Source organism: Siphateles boraxobius, unplaced genomic scaffold, assembly GCF_051911475.1.
Source record: "Siphateles boraxobius isolate OS27281-9 unplaced genomic scaffold, OSU_SipBor_1 130, whole genome shotgun sequence".
NCBI lineage: Eukaryota > Metazoa > Chordata > Actinopteri > Cypriniformes > Leuciscidae > Siphateles > Siphateles boraxobius.
Window position 1 is genome coordinate 18341889 of NW_027508734.1, and position 18848 is coordinate 18360736.

The 18848-nt window shown below is 43.6% G+C and overlaps 1 long non-coding RNA gene across 1 annotated transcript; it reads right to left on the bottom strand.

Moving 5' to 3' along the window:
• Window positions 1-68: 68 nt before the first annotated feature.
• On the bottom strand, window positions 69-18500 carry LOC143737242 (uncharacterized). Its single transcript, XR_013203642.1, has 4 exons — window positions 18410-18500; window positions 9505-9682; window positions 387-509; window positions 69-214 (listed from the first exon to the last, which is right to left on the bottom strand). It is a non-coding gene; the product is annotated as an uncharacterized LOC143737242 (long non-coding RNA).
• Window positions 18501-18848: the final 348 nt, after the last annotated feature.

Here is an 18848-nt window from a genome sequence, read left to right on the forward strand (position 1 = left end):
AAAATATCATTGCTTGTGCTTTTTGTTCAGTTCTGCAGCAGATGGTGGTCTTCCTCAATGGTGATGGTGGTATTCCTCAATGGTCATGGTGGTCTGTGTTTCTCCTCAGTGTTTATGTGAGGTGTTGAATGGCATGACCCACCCTTCTTTCTCTCAACAATAGAGGGTTCATTGCCACCTGTCGCCCCCTTCATATCCGGCTTGCCCTGCCATCCTGTTTTCAGAAGACCATGTCCACGACTTTCCAACTTCTCTTTTTTAGAAACATGTCAAGTTCTCTGAATGTAGTAGTAATAATAATAATAATACACATAAATGCAACTTACTATGGATTTTCATGCTGAAAACCTTCAGTAGGCTACAGTGGGTCCTTTTTTTTTTTTTACCTGAGCATTTAGGGTCTCCATTGATCAATGGTAATGCAGCTCAAAGAGGATGTCGGTTTCCTCTCCCATCCTTCCGGTAATGTTCTGTTCCAGGTCTCCAGAGCTACACTTGTAATTATAATGCTGTAGGGATGAGGTTGGAGCTGAGCTGTCTTTTGTCAGAAAGCAGTCTGGAATATCGCTCTGATCATGTAGGCCTACTGCTAGTCTGCCAAACAACAACAGCTGCGGCTCTTTGCTGTAAAAGCTTTCATAGACAGCAGAATTATTTCATCATGTAGCTGTATACAGCTGCAGAATGCTGATGTTTTTATGAAGTATAGTTTTGAAACTGCATTTTATAAGCAATGCCTACAGTCAAACGTGGTCACTATGAGAAAGAGCAGCTGACAGGAAGGCACAGAGACATACAGGAGACAGAGCTGTCATTCACACACACTCACTCTCTTGTGACCGAGTCATACTCTGTTCACCCTCATTGAATTTAATCTAATTTCACTTCACAGAGATGGCTAATGAAGGGGAGGAGGAAGTCCACTAATAAAATGAGAACCAAAGGGAAGTTCAAAAAGTCAAGTCAGCTCTGAACTACACTTTAAGGGGTGGCAAGAGGTCTTGGCAGGGTGGCAGGGGTAGACGGTACATGGTAAATGCTCACCAAGCCTGCATTTATTTGATCAAAATACGATAAATATATTAATATTGTGAAGTATTATTGCAAATTAAAATAATATACTGTATATTCAAATTACACCATTCTTCAGTTTCACATGATCCTTCAGAAATCATTCTAATATGCTGCTTTGGTGCTAAAGAAACATTTCTTATTAGTATCAATGTTGAAAATTGTTGTGCTACTTAATGTTTTTGTGGAAACCATAATATTTTTCAGGATTCTGTGATGAATAGAAAGACCAAAAGAACATCATTTATTTGAGTTACACTTTATTTCGATGGTCCACTTAACTCCATTACAGAATTACTAGAGTGTTAGTGGACTGTAGGTTAGGTGTTGGGGTTCAGTTTAGTAGAATAAGTTGACAAGTGACATTTAGTCAGTAGAATGTCTATTGGGTAAGGGCCATGTAGCTAATAAGTAGCCTATATAACAAATATAAAATCAGAAAGATTTATCACATGCACACACACCAGTTATGTTTAGACTACTTAATCCTATTGTATTTGTTATTTCCCCAGTTGTAACCTGGTTTCATTGCTGTGATATCTGAGAGGAATTGGATTTATAGGACTGATTAGCTAATCAAATGATCGATCTCCTAACTGGCATTGTGTTGTAACGTCGGCGTAACGGCGACCATCAGAAAACGTTATGGAAACAATATTTTATATTTTTTATTAAGCTGTTGTCTTTACTAAAATTAAAATTAGGCGAATCAAAGGGAAGAGTGCTCTTACAAATCACGAGGGAGCGATTTTACCGCTGATTATTGCTAACGTAGCCTAATAGACTCGCTGTTTTTGTTGATGCTGAATCGTCTTTAGCATACAATACATTAATTACAAATGTAACTTTAAGTTAAACGTGTGTTTAAACTACACCTGGGGAAACTTACTTCACCTTCAGAGGCTCTGGGGCAGCTCAGTCTCCAGTCGGTTTGCAGGTCAGAAGTTCCAGATACAAATAATGCCTGGTTCAGATTACACGATTTTTTTTGTCTGTTACGATAGCCACTGTGTCAGATTAAGCGATTTTGACTCCTAAAATCTTGTCGTGTGGTGGACAAGAAACATCATACTACACGTTGCTTCCGACCAGTCATCCCGTGCCGTCTCTAACGACGCGCGTGATGTCATTGAGAAGGCGAAACTAGTAGCGAGTGACTTCCGGAAACGAACGTAAACAAACAATGGATGAAGCGGTGAGTGTTGTATTGGCTGTCCTGTGTTCAGAATGGACACGTTCCTGGATTGCTCGAAGAGGACAGAATGGGCTGTCAATCCTCCAAAGAGAACTTGAGGTAAAATATTGTTTTCTTACGAGCCTTTCCTCCATGTCATAACTCCACCTAGTAGCACCATCGTCTCTCTTTCGTTTCGCCATTTTTGAAAGTTGTGTATGGAAAAGCTTCTGTGCTCCTATTGGTCAACCTCATACATGTGACGAACCCGTCGTGGACGATCGTTATGCCTGGTTCAGATTACACGATTTTAGCCCGATTTTGGCACGATCCGTTTGACGTAGGGTGTCGTGGGGATTCGTAAACGACGACGGGCGTCGGGACGCAAGATTCGATCTTATCATATCGTAGAATGTGTCATAGTGGGCGACAACCTACGTCGCGTCTGCGATGCTTCACGACATCAGGACAAAAAGACTAGCATGTTTAATTTTTTTAACGGTCGTCCACGACGGGTTCCGTCACATGTATGAGGTTGACCAATAGGAGCACAGAAGCTTTTCCGTACACAGCTTTCAAAAATGGCGAATCGAAAGAGAGACGATGGTGCTACTAGGTGGAGTAATGACATGGAGGAAAGGTTCGTGGAGCTGTGGCAACAGTACTCCTGCCTATATGATGTGTCATCGAGGGATTGCGCGTGTGATTATGTATGTATGTATGAGTGAGTGCGTGCGTGCGTGTGTGTGTGTGTGTATGAGTGAGTGAGTGCGTGCGTGAGCGAGTCGCTGTGTGTGTGTGTGTGTGTGTGTGTGTGTGTGTAATCTGTTATTGTTGTGGCAAGCTAGCAACATTATTACTTGTACTACTGGCTAAAAGTAAAAATAAGAAAACAATATTTTACCTCAAGTTCTCTTTGGAGGATTGACAGCCCATACTGTCCTCTTCGACCAATCCAAGAACGTGTCCATTGTCGGGTTTTCTTTTTTTTTTACGTTTTTCTGAACACAGGACATCCATTGCTTGTTTACGTTCGTTTCCGGAAGTCACTCGCTACTAGTTTCGACTACTCGATGACATCACGTGCGTCATTAAAGACGGCACGCGATGACTGGTCAGGAAGCAACGTGTAGTCTGACATGTTTCTTGTCCACGACACGACAAGATTTTAGGAGTCAAAATCGCGTAGTCTGACACAGTGACTATCGTAACAGACAAAAAAATCGTGTAATCTGAACCAGGCATTAAAAAAATTAAACATGCTAGTCTTTTTGTCTTGATGTCGTGAAGCATCGCAGACGCGACGTAGGTTGTCGCCCACTATGACACACTATACAAGATGTTAAGATCAAATCTTGCGTCCCGATGCCCGTTGTCGTTTACGAATCCCTACGTCCAACGGATCGTGCCAAAATCGGGCTAAAATCGTGTATTCTGGACCAGGCATAAGGCTTGTTTGAGATTAGCAAAATCTGCGCAGATCCGATCACCGGTGATCAGCGCGCAATGCATGGTTAGAAATGTGTCCGAGTGCGGTCCGCCTTGCTCTGATGTCATGCTGACGTGTATCAAAAAGCTCGCACGAGTGCAAGGCGCACGTGTCGGATTCTGTCGCGCGCAGTTGGTCTCCACCGACTGCGCTGATCAAAAGCATGATGGAAAACGACTTGCTGACGACACAGCTTAATGTTGATTGGTTTAAACAACCATGCTGTATTGTTCTCTTTTAAAATGTTTGATTTTAATACTCCGATATCATATTTTATGTGTATATGTAACCGGTCAAAGAATGACAAATATTTTTGCAACCTTTTATCTTTTATTTTCTATTGGTTGTGAGTTTATTTCACCAAAATACTGTATTGTTCAGTTATGACATGGTAGCTTATCGGGAGAGTTATTTGTTGTGTATGTGCGCCCTCTATTGGATGTGAGGTCATATACTGAATTTTCAAATTCTTTTCTCAGTCTGCATTCTACGCGATTTAGAGAAGTTTGTGTTTGCGTCAGCGCAATGTAAAATTGAGATATACCTGTTAAAACTTTAGTTTCAATGCACATGGTAACTAGTATGTGTAATTTATAATGAGTGCAGTTACATTTAATCGAGATGTGTCAAGAACTTTGCTGTTTTAAGAGTTTGAGGAATTGCTAACATAACCTCGTGTTCTGTAGTTGTATGTTAAGGCTGATTTATACTTCTGCGTCGGACCTAGGCCGGAGCCTCTACGCCGTAGCCTACGCTTTGGTTTTAATTTATACTTCTGCGTCGTTGTCCGCGTTGACGCACGCAGAGGGAGCATGTGAAACCCGAGGAAGCGGTTTGAGCAGACCAATCACAGCGCTTGCATCCGCGTAGAATTGGCGCGTTGTTACATTTTTGGAGAGGTGCACGTCAGGGTACGCCGAAGGGTACGCGCACTACGCACAGACTACGGCGTAGCTACGGCGTAAAGGCTGATTTATACTTCTGCGTCGGACATACGCCGGAGCCTCTACGCCGTAGCCTACGCTTTGGTTTTAATTTATACTTCTGCGTCGTTGTCCGCGTTGACGCACGCAGAGGGAGCATGTGAAACCCGAGGAAGCGGTTTGAGCAGACCAATCACAGCGCTTGCGTCCGCGTAGAATAGACGCGTTGTTACATTTTTGGAGAGGTGCACGTCAGGGTACGCCGGAGGGTACGCGCGCTACGCACAGCCTACGGCGTAGCTACGGCGTAAATTCGACGCAGAAGTATAAATTGGGCTTTAGCGATCGTCATTCTATCCTCTTGTGTCACAGCCCACATGTTTCAGTTGCCCTTTTTCTTATGTTAGGCTGATTCTGCTCGATGATAGAATCCTGAACTTTTGCTCTCTTTGAAATTTAACAGGTATGTACTCCCAATACCAGGTTATGAATATAATGTGTTTATTTAAAAAGTTTTCTTGTATTGATTAATGTTCAATGGCACTGAAAAGCCCATTCTAAGGCATGTACATGTTGCTTTGCGCATATTACTGTATGTATGTATTAACTATTGAAGGTTTGTTTCATGTTGCATAATGTTAATGTAAGAGCTAAAAGCCCAGAGTGGAGAACAGAGATAACACGCAATATGACACATATAGCCTACATCATATATCCGAGCATAATGTGATGTTTATTTTCTTTTGTATTTTCTTTTCTGATTTTTGAATGCGATTAAATGTGGAGTCTGCATTCTACGCGATTGAGAGAGGCTGATTCTGCTCGATGATAGAATCCTGAACTTTTGCTCTCTTTGAAATTTAACAGTTGAGCCAAATCAAGACCTGAGGAAAGTCAGTGTGCTGTCATCAGTGCACCAGAACACAACGCAGTAGTCGGCGAAGTGCAGACAGCGCCGGCTACATATATACATATACATATATGTTATGTGTGAATATTCCCAAACTCTCGGACAGTGCGATTTCTATGGGTTATGCAATGTCATTTTATTATATATATGAAGAGTTCAGATGCAAAAGCCTCTAAGTGCCATCTGAAAATTTCTTCTAGAATGATCATTTTTATCAAGCTCGTATATTTTAGTTCATTAATTTCAATTAAATGTCAATGAAAATTACCTGTTAATTGTCATTTAAGTGAAATTACTGAACTTAAATATACGAGCTTGATAATAATTATCATTGTAGAAGAAAATTTCAGATGGCACTTAGAGGCTTTTGCATTTACATTTATTCATTTAGCTGACGCTTTAATCCAAAGCGACTTACAATTGCTATATATGTCAGAGGTCGCACGCCTCTGGAGCAACTAGGGGTTAAGTGTCTTGCTCAGTGACACATTGGTGTCTCACAGTGGATTCGAACCCGGGTCTCTCACACCAAAGGCATGTGTCTTATCCACTGCGCCATCACCACCCATATAGCCTAGCCTATAGCCATCAAACACATATAGCCTATGTCTGTATTAAATAAAAAATGATTGATAAACACTTATTTGGAAAGGAATTAAATAACAAGTACTTTAGGTGTCTTGTTCATTATATTTATTTTCATATAAAAGCAACAGAACTTAAATTACATCCAGTTTATTAGCAACACTGTGCACGAGCGTGAATCCCGCGATATACATCATTGATCTCGCAGGTGTCAGATCCACTGCGAGAAGCGAGAACTGTCCGGCTTGCCTGCGCTTTTTTCACTCCTCCCCTCACTGCAGCCGCCTACTCTCGCCTATATTTAAGGCGAGGCAAGGCGCATCTCAAACAAGCCTATAGAGTGCCGAAGTTATGACGTCACTTTGTAGGCCAAAACGCGGAAGTGAGTTAGCATTTTAGCACTTCCGGTTCCCACGCCCTAAAGTCTATGGTTTTTTTTAATGGGTTTTTGCTAAATCGCCTGAAATAAGGTCTGTGGTTAAAGAAACACTAGGTAACTTTTCAACCTTCATAATATATTTCCAAGTCTCTTGTGATGGTACATCGACTTACAATAGGTTGAATGACACGTCTGCCATAGCCTGACGGGGTCTGTAGCGTTTTTAATCGTACTTTTAAACTTCGGGTTTCGGGTAGTAACCGGCCAACAAAGAGAACTACAAAATTTGACTGCTTTACGGCATATACGTCACTTCCACCACCACCCCCACTTCCTTAAAATCGGACGTGCGAGCCAAATGTTATAGTCATGGCCGAAGCAGCACAGAAAAACAAGAAAGCAAAGGTTTTATCGGAGCAAAGCAAAAAGTGAAAAAGAGAAAGTGATCACGTTAAAGGCAGAACGAGGATCAACATTGGGCCAGCGTTTTCTCGCTGGCGTGAGCTGAAGGAGGAGGAGGGGTGCCCGACCGATGCAGACTTGGCTGTCATGCTTTTGGACAAGTAGGTATATTGCTTGCATACTATCTCTTTGTTTTTTTTTTTTTGTCTGCCTGACTATGTTACGGAAGTTATCTTATCCTCCGTTTATCTTCATGAATCAAGTAATGATAGTAGAGTAGCAAATTATCCATCTGGTAGCTAGTAAACGATATTCTAGTTTTTGATGGTTAGCTATCGCTAGCATTCTCGTTCTGATTTGAACTTTGCAATCGATGAAATGCAAATAGCAAATGTTTGACCAAAAAAGTGTACTCTACATGTACAAAGAAAAAAATCAAATGAAAGCCTATGTCTAAACGGCGTATACAAGTCTGGTAGGGGCTACATTCTTGCTAGTAAATATATAAGATGTACAAAATCATATTTTAGGATACCTAACATGTCTGCGATATTTGTTTATTTGTCTTGCCTCAAGCTATAATGCAAATCGATTTGTAAAATTTGCAGATTCATTTATGGTAGCTTGAAATTATAATATTGACGATATATGGTTATTATCTACAACTCAAAGATTGCATTGAAGTATCATATAGATTCAGTAAAACGGTAACCAATAGACTAGGCTACTATAATGACGCTGGCTTGTAAACGTGATCATCGCAATCATTTGTCGTTAGAAAAAAAATAAAACCCATGAATTTATTTTCATATGACATGCTGAGATATATGCCACTGTACCTGGGATGAAGACATTTCACACGCGACGCAAGCAGAACACCTGCATGTGACCTCCTCCTACAGTGTTCAGGGCTATCATGGTGGTCAACAAATGCACGATGACAGAGTTTATGACAGTAGTAGAGGACAATACTGTTTCCCAACTGTAGGGGGACCCCGAGAGCAAAAGTTACCTGGTGTTACTTTAACAAAGCCTCTAAATATTTTCACGTTTTGATCTATGACATAAAACACACCAGTTATAACCTGCTTGTGGTTTTTTAAACTTTATTGTGTCTGCTTGTGGTTTTTTAAACTGTATATTTCAAAATGTATACATTTTGGATTAACTTGTAATATCTTGATAGACAAAACGTGTAAGGGTCACAACTCTTTGTTGAACACAGATCGTATTTTTTGCGATTTTCCAAAAGTCTATGGGGAAAATGCACAGCTTTTCGATCGAGGGAACCCATGCGCCGCTAACTTCCGAGTTGTCCTACAAAGTGACGTCATAACTTCGGCACTCTATAGTCAGTGTTCTTAGACGCGCTCAGGACGGCACAGAACATGCCCATTGACCAGTCTAGCCCGAAAAATACGCTTTTTGTAATGCAATGTGAGCATAAGAAACAAAATATTATGAGACAGTTGTCAGATTTCATTGGTGATTTCAGATTTTTCTAAGAAATTAAAAATTTCTTAGTAAACAGCTTTGGAGAGTTTGATGTTTCCCTATTTAAAGAGATAGGAGCAGCGCACTTGTATGACTGAAACAGCTTCTGCCCGAGTGGGGTTTCAAAGATGGCCGCCGAGTCAAATTACTTGCCTTAAAGGGACTTTGATGATGCTACAACAGGGAGGGGAATGATATTTTTCATTTTTGCGCTTGACGAAGTTATTAAGCTGTTGTCTTTACTAAAATTAAAATTAGGCTAATCATAGGGAAGAGTGCTCTTACAAATCACGAGGGAGCGATTTTACTGCTGATTTTGGCTAACGTAGCCTAATAGACTCGCTGTTTTTGTTGATGCTGAATCGTCTTTAGCATACAATACATTAATTACAAATGTAACTTTAAGTTCACCGTGTGTTTAAACTACACCTGGGGAAACTTACTTCACCTTCACCTAACTTGACTCTAACATTGTATATGCTGCTTTTCAGAGTGTCACTCATTGTGTTTTAACGACGCAATGAACTTCCATTTTTATAAGTGCATCCCAATAACTTGCACTTTTTCTCATGTTTTTTAAGCTTTCAGAATGGTGGTTCATGAACAAATCGTTTTTTAATTAACCTTTTAAGTGAACGAACACAGACTCATACTGTTTATGTCTTCGCTAAAGCCCTGTTGACATAGCTCTAATTTGAATTCTGTCATTATTTGTCATTCATATATTTTTTTATTTCATTTCATATTTTTCATTTTATGACAGTGACAATACTAAAAGAGTTTAATTGTGATAACAATACCTATAGGCCTATTAGATGGGATTGTGACAGCACTCTAAAAAAGTGCTGGGTTGTTTGTGTATGAATGAGTACCGGTAGTCATTTTTGTATCCACACAGTACATTTAGGATACTCATTGCCGTTTCATTGTAGTGACTCATCCTGTACATCTGGTCCTGGGCAGAGGACCATACATTGAGCTGTAGGAGAACAATCCTCTACGGGAACTACAGTTATTTTCATGGAGGCACAAGGTGAGATGTGAGGGTGAACATGAATAATAAGTGAAAAGGCTGACCTGGTAACAGGTCCGGCTGGATCGAGGATCTGAAGGGCCGCTCATGGCAGGTCTGGAACACTCATCTAGGTGGACATGTAATAAAGCTAGGCTGGCCCAAGGCCAGTGTATGGTTCCCCTCCTCCAGGCCAGATGGACCCCTTTCTCCTGTTAACCTCTTCAGGACTCTTGTCTTTAGCTAGACCTATCACACAAGAGCATAGAAACACTACTGAGACAATCTAGACAATGGCTCTCTTTGTATACTGAAGTCAGTGTAGACAGAGCTTAGCCGACTTCTGTTTTATCCCTCTCTTTGTATACTGAAGTCAGTGTAGACAGAGCTAAGCAGACTTCTGTTTTATCCATAAAGTTAACTTTATAGCTTTATTTTTAATCAATATAATCCATACACATATACATGAGGATTATTTATGAAGATTTTGAAAGACCATCTAGCTTTGAACAAAATGTTCTATTAACATTCTATTTTCTATTTTTTTTTTTATACTATGGACCGGGATTCTGTGTCCTTAATAAAGATTGAATGAATGAATAACATTACTGGATGAATTTGAGAGAACCTTGATAGAACATTAGCCAAAGTTCTGAGAACGTTCCCTGTTATACTCTTGAAGTGTAATAAATATACCACACATGTGCTTATGCCTTTGTTTATGTACTTTACTTAATACACACAATTTATTTAGAACATGGCTCTTTTGTCTGGTTTATGCTTTGTAACACTGCTCTTATGGTATGTTTTTACTAACAGACCCCATAGAGAAAATGTGTGGAAGTTTGATGGAACTAAATGGTCTGTGGAAAGGGAATGTGATGTACCGTAGGTTCAAGTTGTTTTTCCCCTCACATTGACAGTCAGAACACAGCAAGAGTTCATGCTTGGTTTTCATAGTCTCCCTAAAGTTCCTAATGTTTGAAATTTTTTACCAACCAGTTACTTTGATAATGCAGCTTCCTTCAAAGCATAGAATACTGAACCCGTGAGACAGGCCACTAACCACTTATAACCTGTACTTTATATCCTGTACTATATCCTTGGTCCTAGTAAAGCAGCATAACATATCCGGCAATGAGATTAGCACCAAAAATGCTCCGCCACTCCTTTGCACCCTGGATGAGGTCACATATCTAGGCCATGACCCTTTTTCCTGCATTTACCAGCTGCTGGAGACTGACAGACTGCCGACTTATGCATATTATTGGGATCATTCTGCTTTATACCACTGTAGAGTTTTCTAGAAACTGAGTAATCAAAATACTGATAGGGTGGTACATCATTATTTTGATCATGAATATGATTGTAGATTTTCAGTTGACTTTTGCTGTGACATCTTTCCAGTTTTGCAGGTGTTTGTGGTTTTATGAGGCCAGTAGAGATGATTACAGAACTTTTCATGATTATCAGTATGCTGGGCTCTCTGAATCTTCCAGAGATTCCAAGATTCCAGGGAATTATTTTGCCTAGTTTGAAGCCAGATGTTTGGGTTTCTGATTTATTTGGAATGTACGGGATCTTAACAAGTCGAAGACTTCCTGGAACTTTTGGACATTTATGGAGAAAAAGACACTAGTCCAGCTAAACAGATTAGCCTAATAGAGACAAAGTCATCTTATGTAGTACATTATTTGCATACGCAAAGATCTGAACAGACCTGTATTTATAATATATGTCAACATAAGTGCTGTCCTGATCAAAACATTTTTTTAGAAAATGAACCTACTATCTGAAAGGTATCATTGTATAAGATAACGCCAACTATCCTGAACAAAATTACAAACGCAACACTTTTGTTTTTGCCCCCATTTTTCAATGTACACGAGGCCTATTTCTCTCAAATATTGTTCACAAATCTGTCTAAATCTGTGTAAAGCCTTGTTCACACGGCAGGATAATTAGGCCGATTTTAGCCGCGATTTACCCCTTCCGACAATCTTAAGTATGCTCCGATTATGGTAGAATAATCTGATCAGATATTCCTGCCGTGTGTGGTGTGTTAAGAGTGCTCTCGTCTGCTCGGAAGGACGTCGGGACCACTCCGATCTCAAATCGGGGATATCCAACATGTTGGATTTTTTTGGCCCGATTTCTCCTCATGTGTGGTGTCCCCCGGGGACAAAAGAGCACGCAGCCTGTGGACTGTGGCGTGTAGCCAATCAGAAAGCGAGGTGATGAGGTGCAGAGGAAGCACCGGGAAACAAAATCAAAACAGCCGTCCATGCTCCCGTTGTCTCCACTTCTTTGACCATCGCCTTTTCTTTTGATAACGTTTTTTTTCGGTTAAAAACAAACTACAAACTATAGCCACTGCATCCTCTTCGTCCGCCATGATTGTTTACTCTGAAGTCACGTTTGATCTCGAGGGATTTTGCGAGATATTCCGTCTGACCTGGGAATGCTCGGGAGTCAAATCGGTTCGTGTGTGATGTGTTGATTTTGCCGTGTGGCTGCGCACCACACACTGTACGACCAAAACTGTTAGACCCGTGATTTTTTATTGCCGTGTGTGGGGTCTCTCAGGTTTGGAAAATCGGCCGACAATTTTAAAATCGTCTCGTGTGAACCAGGCTTTAGTGAGCACTTCTCCTTTGCCGAGATAATCCATCCACCTCACAGGTGTTGCATATCAAGATGCTGACTAGACAGCATGATTATTGCACAGGTGTGCCTTAGGCTGGCCACAATAAAAGGCCACTCTAAAATGTGCAGTTTTATCACACTGTACAATGCCACAGATGTCACAAGTTTTGAGCTAGCGTGCAATTGGCAAGCTGACTGCAAGAATGTCCACCAAGGCAAGGCAAGGCAAGGCAAGTTTATTTTATATAGCACATTTCATACACGGTGGTAATTCAAAGTGCTTTACATAGAAGAAATTAAAATAATCAAAAGAAATCAAAGTAATTAAAACAGTTTTGAATTAAAACATAAATAAATAAATAAAAAATAATAATAAAATACTGTACAAACAGTCAGACGAACAGTGGCACAGTGCTCATTCAGTAAATGCACAGGTAAACAGATGTGTTTTGAGTTTGGATTTGAATGTGACTACTGTAGGAGCACATCTGATCTCTTCTGGAAGCTGGTTCCAGCTGTGGCTGGCATAGTAGCTAAAGGCGGGCTCACCATGCTTAGAGTGAACCCTTAGTATTTCAAGCTGATGTGATCTTAATGATCTGAGTGATCTGTTGGGTTTATATTCAGTGAGCATGTCTGCAATGTATTGAGGTCCTAGGCCATTTAGTGATTTATATACCGGCAATAATACTTTAAAATCAATCCTATTTGTAACTGGCAGCCAGTGTAAAGACCTGAGGACTGGTGTGATATGTTCATATTTTCTGGTTCTGCTCAGAATCCTAGCAGCAGCATTCTGAGCTCTAGCACCAGAGCTGTTGCCTGTGAATTGAATGTTCATTTCTCTACCATAAGCCGTCTCCAAAGGCGTTTCAGAGAATTTGGCAGTACATCCAACCGGCCTCGCAACCACAGACCATGTGTAACCACACCAGCCCAGGACCTCCACATCCAGCATCTTCACCTCAAAGATCATCTGAGACCAGCCACTTAAACAGCTGCTGCAACAATCGGTTTGCAAAAGAATTTCTGCACAAACTGTCAGAAACCATCTCAAGGAAGCTCATCTTCATGCTCGTCGTCCTCTCTGGGGTCTCGACCTGACTGCAGTTCGTCGTCGTAACCGACTTGAGTGGGCAAATGCTCACGTTCGATGGAGTATGGCACTTTGGAGAGGTGTTCTCTTCACGGATGAATCCCCGTTTTCACTCTACAGGGCAGATGGCAGACAGCGTGTATGGCGTCGTGTGGGTGAGCGGTTTGCTGATGTCAACATTGTGGATCGAGTGGCCCATGGTGGCGGTGGGGTTATGTTATGGGCAGGCGTATGTTATGGACAATGAACACGTGCATTTTATGTCACAGTGTCTGGTTTGTGTTCCCTGGGTTGCCACTAGAGGTCCTCGTTCTCACGGTGTCTTTCACGTTTGACTTCATTTCCCAGCATTCTGTCTGTCACTCATCAGTTCATTGCACTCAGCTGTTTCCCATCACCTTGTTAGTTTGAGTGTATATATACCCTGTCTGTTTTAGTGTTTGTCACGGAGTCGTTGTTATTCGTCACACCACTTTGGAGGTCTGTGTTCTTGCCTTTTATTGTTTTGATTCTTGTTTATGGATTGCCTTTTGGTTTTGACCCCTGCCTGGACTGGTTTTATGATTTTGGATTACCCGAATAAACTGCTATTGGATCTACCCCTGTTTCCTGTGTGTGGTATCGTGACAGAACGACTCCGTCACGATGAATAGATCCAGCAGTTCGGGATTCCATAACCCTTCTCCTGTGTATGGGGAAGGAAGGGGACCACAGAGAGGAGGTTCGCAGGTCGGGGAGGAAGCGCCTCGACTAAACATTTTTCAATGTTTTGGCTTATGGGCCCAGCAGACTGAGGAAGCAGCGGCGGCTAAGGCTTCAGCGAACTCGTCCATCAGAGATGGTGAGTCGTTTCTGGGGACTCGTCTGGCAAAGTTCTCCGGAACTCGGGGAGGTTGCAGGGGAGGAGGTGGTCGACAAATTCCACGACACCATCCTCCGCCTTTCCATTCTTCTGATCCGGAGCCGCCGGACTGGTCCAGTACAAGATTCTCACCGCTGGTTCCACCCCGCACAAAGTCATCATCGTGGGGCTCATCTACCACAAGGTCCTCACCACTGGTCCCGTCCAACTCAAGATCCTCGCCGCTGGTTCCGCCCAGCACAAGATCTTCGCCGCTGGTCCCGTCCATCTTAAAGCCCTCGCCACTGGTTTCGTCCAGCCCAAGGTCCTCCTCACCACTGGTCCTGTCCAGTCCAAAGTCCTCGCCCCTGGTCCCGTCTAGTACTGAGGCTGCAGCTCGCCATCAAGGACGGAGGAGGAGGAGAAGGGCCTCGTATCTCCCCAACAACCCGGTGGTCCCGAGTCCGGTGGTCTCAGTTCCGGTGGTCTCAGTTCCGGTGGTCCCAGTGCCGGTGGTCCCGAGTCCAGTGGTCCCAGTCAAGTGTCTGCTGTTCCTGAGCCTGAGCCAGTGTCTGCTGTTCCAGAGCCGGAGCCAGTGTCTGCTGTTCCAGAGCCAGAGCCAGTGCCTGTTCCAGAGCCGGAGCCTGTGTCTGCTGTACCTGAGCCGGAGCCAGAGCCAATGCCTGTTCCAGAGCCGGAGCCTGTGTCTGCTGTACCTGAGCCAGAGCCAGCGCCTGTTCCTGAACCAGTGTTTGTTTCTGTGTTTGTGTCTGTTCTTGTGGCTGTTACAGTTTTGGTGTCTGTTCCTGAGCCGGAGCCAGTGTGTGTTCCTGAGCCGGAGCCAGTGTGTGTTCCTGAGCCGGAGCCAGTGTGTGTTCCTGAGCCGGAGCCAGTGTCTGTTCCTGAGCCGGAGCCAGTGTCTGTTCCTGAGCCGGAGCCAGTGTCTGTTCCTGAGCCGGAGCCAGTGTCTGTTCCTGAGCCGGAGCCAGTGTCTGTTCCTGAGCCGGAGCCAGTGTCTGTTCCTGAGCCGGAGCCAGTGTCTGTTCCTGAGCCGGAGCCAGTGTCTGTTCCTGAGCCGGAGCCAGTGTCTGTTCCTGAGCCGGAGCCAGTGTCTGTTCCTGAGCCGGAGCCAGTGTCTGCTCCTGAGCCGGAGCCAGTGTCTGCTCCTGAGCCGGAGCCAGTGTCTGCTCCTGAGCCGGAGCCAGTGTCTGCTCCTGAGCCGGAGCCAGTGTCTGCTCCTGAGCCGGAGCCGCCGGAGGGGTCTTCACCGCCCTGGCCGCCCGAGGGGTCTTCACCGCCCTGGCCGCCCGAGGGGTCTTCACCGCCCTGGCCGCCCGAGGGGTCTTCACCGCCCTGGCCGCCCGAGGGGTCTTCACCGCCCTGGCCGCCCGAGGGGTCTTCACCGCCCTGGTCGCCCGAGGGGTCTTCACCGCCCTGGTCGCCCGATGGACTGTCTGCTTCGCCCTGGCCGCCCGATGGACTGTCAGCTTCGCCCTGGCCGCCCGATGGACTGTCAGCTTCGCCCTGGCCGCCCGATGGACTGTCAGCTTCGCCCTGGCCGCCCGATGGACTGTCAGCTTCGCCCTGGCCGCCCGATGGACTGTCAGCTTCGCCCTGGCCGCCCGATGGACTGTCAGCTTCGCCCTGGCCGCCCGATGGACTGTCAGCTTCGCCCTGGCCGCCCGATGGACTGTCAGCTTCGCCCTGGCCGCCCGATGGACTGTCAGCTTCGCCCTGGCCGCCCGATGGACTGTCAGCTTCGCCCTGGCCGCCCGATGAACTGTCTGCTTCGCCCTGGCCGCCCGATGGACTGTCTGCTTCGCCCTGGCCACCCGATGGACTGTCTGCTTCGACCTGGCCGCCCGATGGACTGTCTGCTTCACCCTGGCCGCCCGATGGACCGTCTGCTTCGCCCTGGCCGCCGGCTAAACCATCACCCCCTGTTTCTGTTCCCTTCCATGGACCTGGCCCCCCATCCCTCCCCCTGATCCTCCACCGTTCCACCTCCCTCCTGGTCTCTTGTTTTGTTTGTTTTTTGTGGGTCTTGGAGCGTCTGGTAGCCGCTCCGTAGAGGGGGGGTTATGTCACAGTGTCTGGTTTGTGTTCCCTGGGTTGCCACTAGAGGTCCTCGTTCTCACGGTGTCTTTCACGTTTGACTTCATTTCCCAGCATTCTGTCTGTCACTCATCAGTTCATTGCACTCAGCTGTTTCCCATCACCTTGTTAGTTTGAGTGTATATATACCCTGTCTGTTTTAGTGTTTGTCACGGAGTCGTTGTTATTCGTCACACCACTTTGGAGGTCTGTGTTCTTGCCTTTTATTGTTTTGATTCTTGTTTATGGATTGCCTTTTGGTTTTGACCCCTGCCTGGACTGGTTTTATGATTTTGGATTACCCGAATAAACTGCTATTGGATCTACCCCTGTTTCCTGTGTGTGGTATCGTGACATTTTATTGATGGCATTTTGAATGCACAGAGATACTGTGACGAGATACTGAGGCCCATTGTTGTGCCATTCATCCACGACCATCACCTCATGTTGCAGCATGATACTGCATGGCCCCATGGTGCTAGGATCTGTAAACAATTGCGGGAAGCTGAAAACACCCAGTTCTTGCATGGCCAGCATACTCACTTGCATGGCTCATACATGTCACCCATTGAGCATGTTTGGGATGCTCTGGATCAGCGTATACGGCAGCGTGTTCCAGGTCCTGCCAATATCCAGCAACTTCGCACAGCCATTGAAGAGGAGTGGCCCAACATTCCACAGGCCACAATCAACAACCTGATCAACTCTATGCGAAGGAGATGTGTTGCACTGCGTGAAGCAAATGGTGGGCACACCAGATACTGACTGGTTTTCGGACCCCACCAATACAGTAAAACTGCACATTTTAGAGTGGCCTTTTATTGTGGCCAGCCTAAGGCACACCTGTGCAATAATCATGCTGTCTAATCAGCATCTTGATATGCCACACCTGTGAGGTGGATGGATTATATCTGCAAAGGAGAAGTGCTCACTAACAGATTAAGACAAATTTCTGAACAATATTTGAGAGAAATAGGCCTTTTGTGTACATAGAAAAAGTCTTAGATCTTTGAGTTCAGCTCATGAAAATGGGGGCAAAAACAAAAGTGTTGCGTTTATAAATTTTTTTCAATATAAAATTAAATTATAACATCAATTAAACTTAAGGTTTAATCAATATAACTAAACAGGGAGATTTTTCAAAATGTTGGCTTATGTTCTGGCAAGGTTCTCTTATGAATATAATTCCAGTAACGTTAATAGAACATTCGTCTAACATTTTTTATATGCGATGAGTTTGTATGAGAAAAATATTCATATTTAAAACTTTATGAAGTAAAATAACTAGTTTCCGACCAAACGAACATACGGATTTGACTAAAGTCAAAAACGCAACTTATGACGTCAGAAGTAGCGTTGTGCGTCATGACCTAGCGTAAATATCAGCAGTACATTGCATTACTTGCATAAGTTGCGCTTTTAGACTTAAGTCGAATCCTTATCCCTTTTGCACATACGATTACACCGGTGTGATCAGTCTTGGTTGGTCCCTGGAGCATACGATCACACCGTTGTGATTAGAACAATCAGTGCACCACGTGATCAACTGCTAAATTCAAACGTGCTTTCGCGCGTTGGCTGAGTCTGAGCCAGAGACGGGACGCACAGCTGTCATCTCAACTATTGAGTGTTTCCATAGATATAAACACTAGATGTCGCCTTGGGGTTCTAAGAATGCGTCAAAACCGCCGCCATCTTGGAACAGGGGTCTTGTCATAGGAAGTAGCTAGGTAACGCTGAATTCATGGATGATGCCGGACTTTTGTGCTGCATATGGATGTTCACACAAACGAAATCTAAAAACCAGAACGCATGGGATCACATTCCACAAGATTGTGAATTATTATATATTTTTTTGTTAATTTCTCTGTTGTCTGACCGTTGAAACGAACCAAAACAACTAGAAAATCGCATTCATGACGATTTATGGTGATTTTATTTCCGTTAGACCTTTTCCTACATTGAGGGGCTCCCCTGTTTCAAGAAGGCGGCTCGATTGACGCATTCGTTCCAATGAACTGCCGTAGCCAAGGCAACAACTAGTGTTTATATCTATGAGTGTTTTCAACCAATGTTTAATTTAGGTTTCAGACATTTAAATACACATAAGTACTAGCAAAACAATGATTTTGAGTTTTTAAAATACACACTGATGTCAATGGAAGCGGCAAATTCGGGCAATAATAATCCTTTCCATTATAATAAGACGACACGTTTTATTCATATCAGATACACATTGTGTAAGTAGCTTTACATTTTACCCTATTCTTCTCCCAGTTCACCGGCCACTTACTTTCATGTATTTCGTGAGAAGTGGAGGAATTGACGTGTTGTAAATCCAACAGATCCGATTCTCTGAACTGTGGCACAAACTAACATGGCGCTGCCCATCGCGCATACAGTTCAACTAACTCGATCGTTATAAAGGTCAGGTGTTTATGTAGCTGCCTGGTTTAAGAAAGTTATTCGACTCTTTACCTGATGATTCCCACACTTTATTTGAATATCCGTCATCACAGATAAAAGCAACAAAAAAGTTTGTCAAATATATTTTAAAAAGACTGGACGTTTAACGTTCAGAAAACATTCCGAAATAATTTAATGTTATCAAAACATTTTTTTTGTTTGGGCGAGTTTGGGCGATTTCCCATCTGTCAACAACGTCCTAATATAAAAGGAATAGAAAAACAGAGACCAAAAGGCCACGGGACCTAAAAATAATTAAAGTCCCC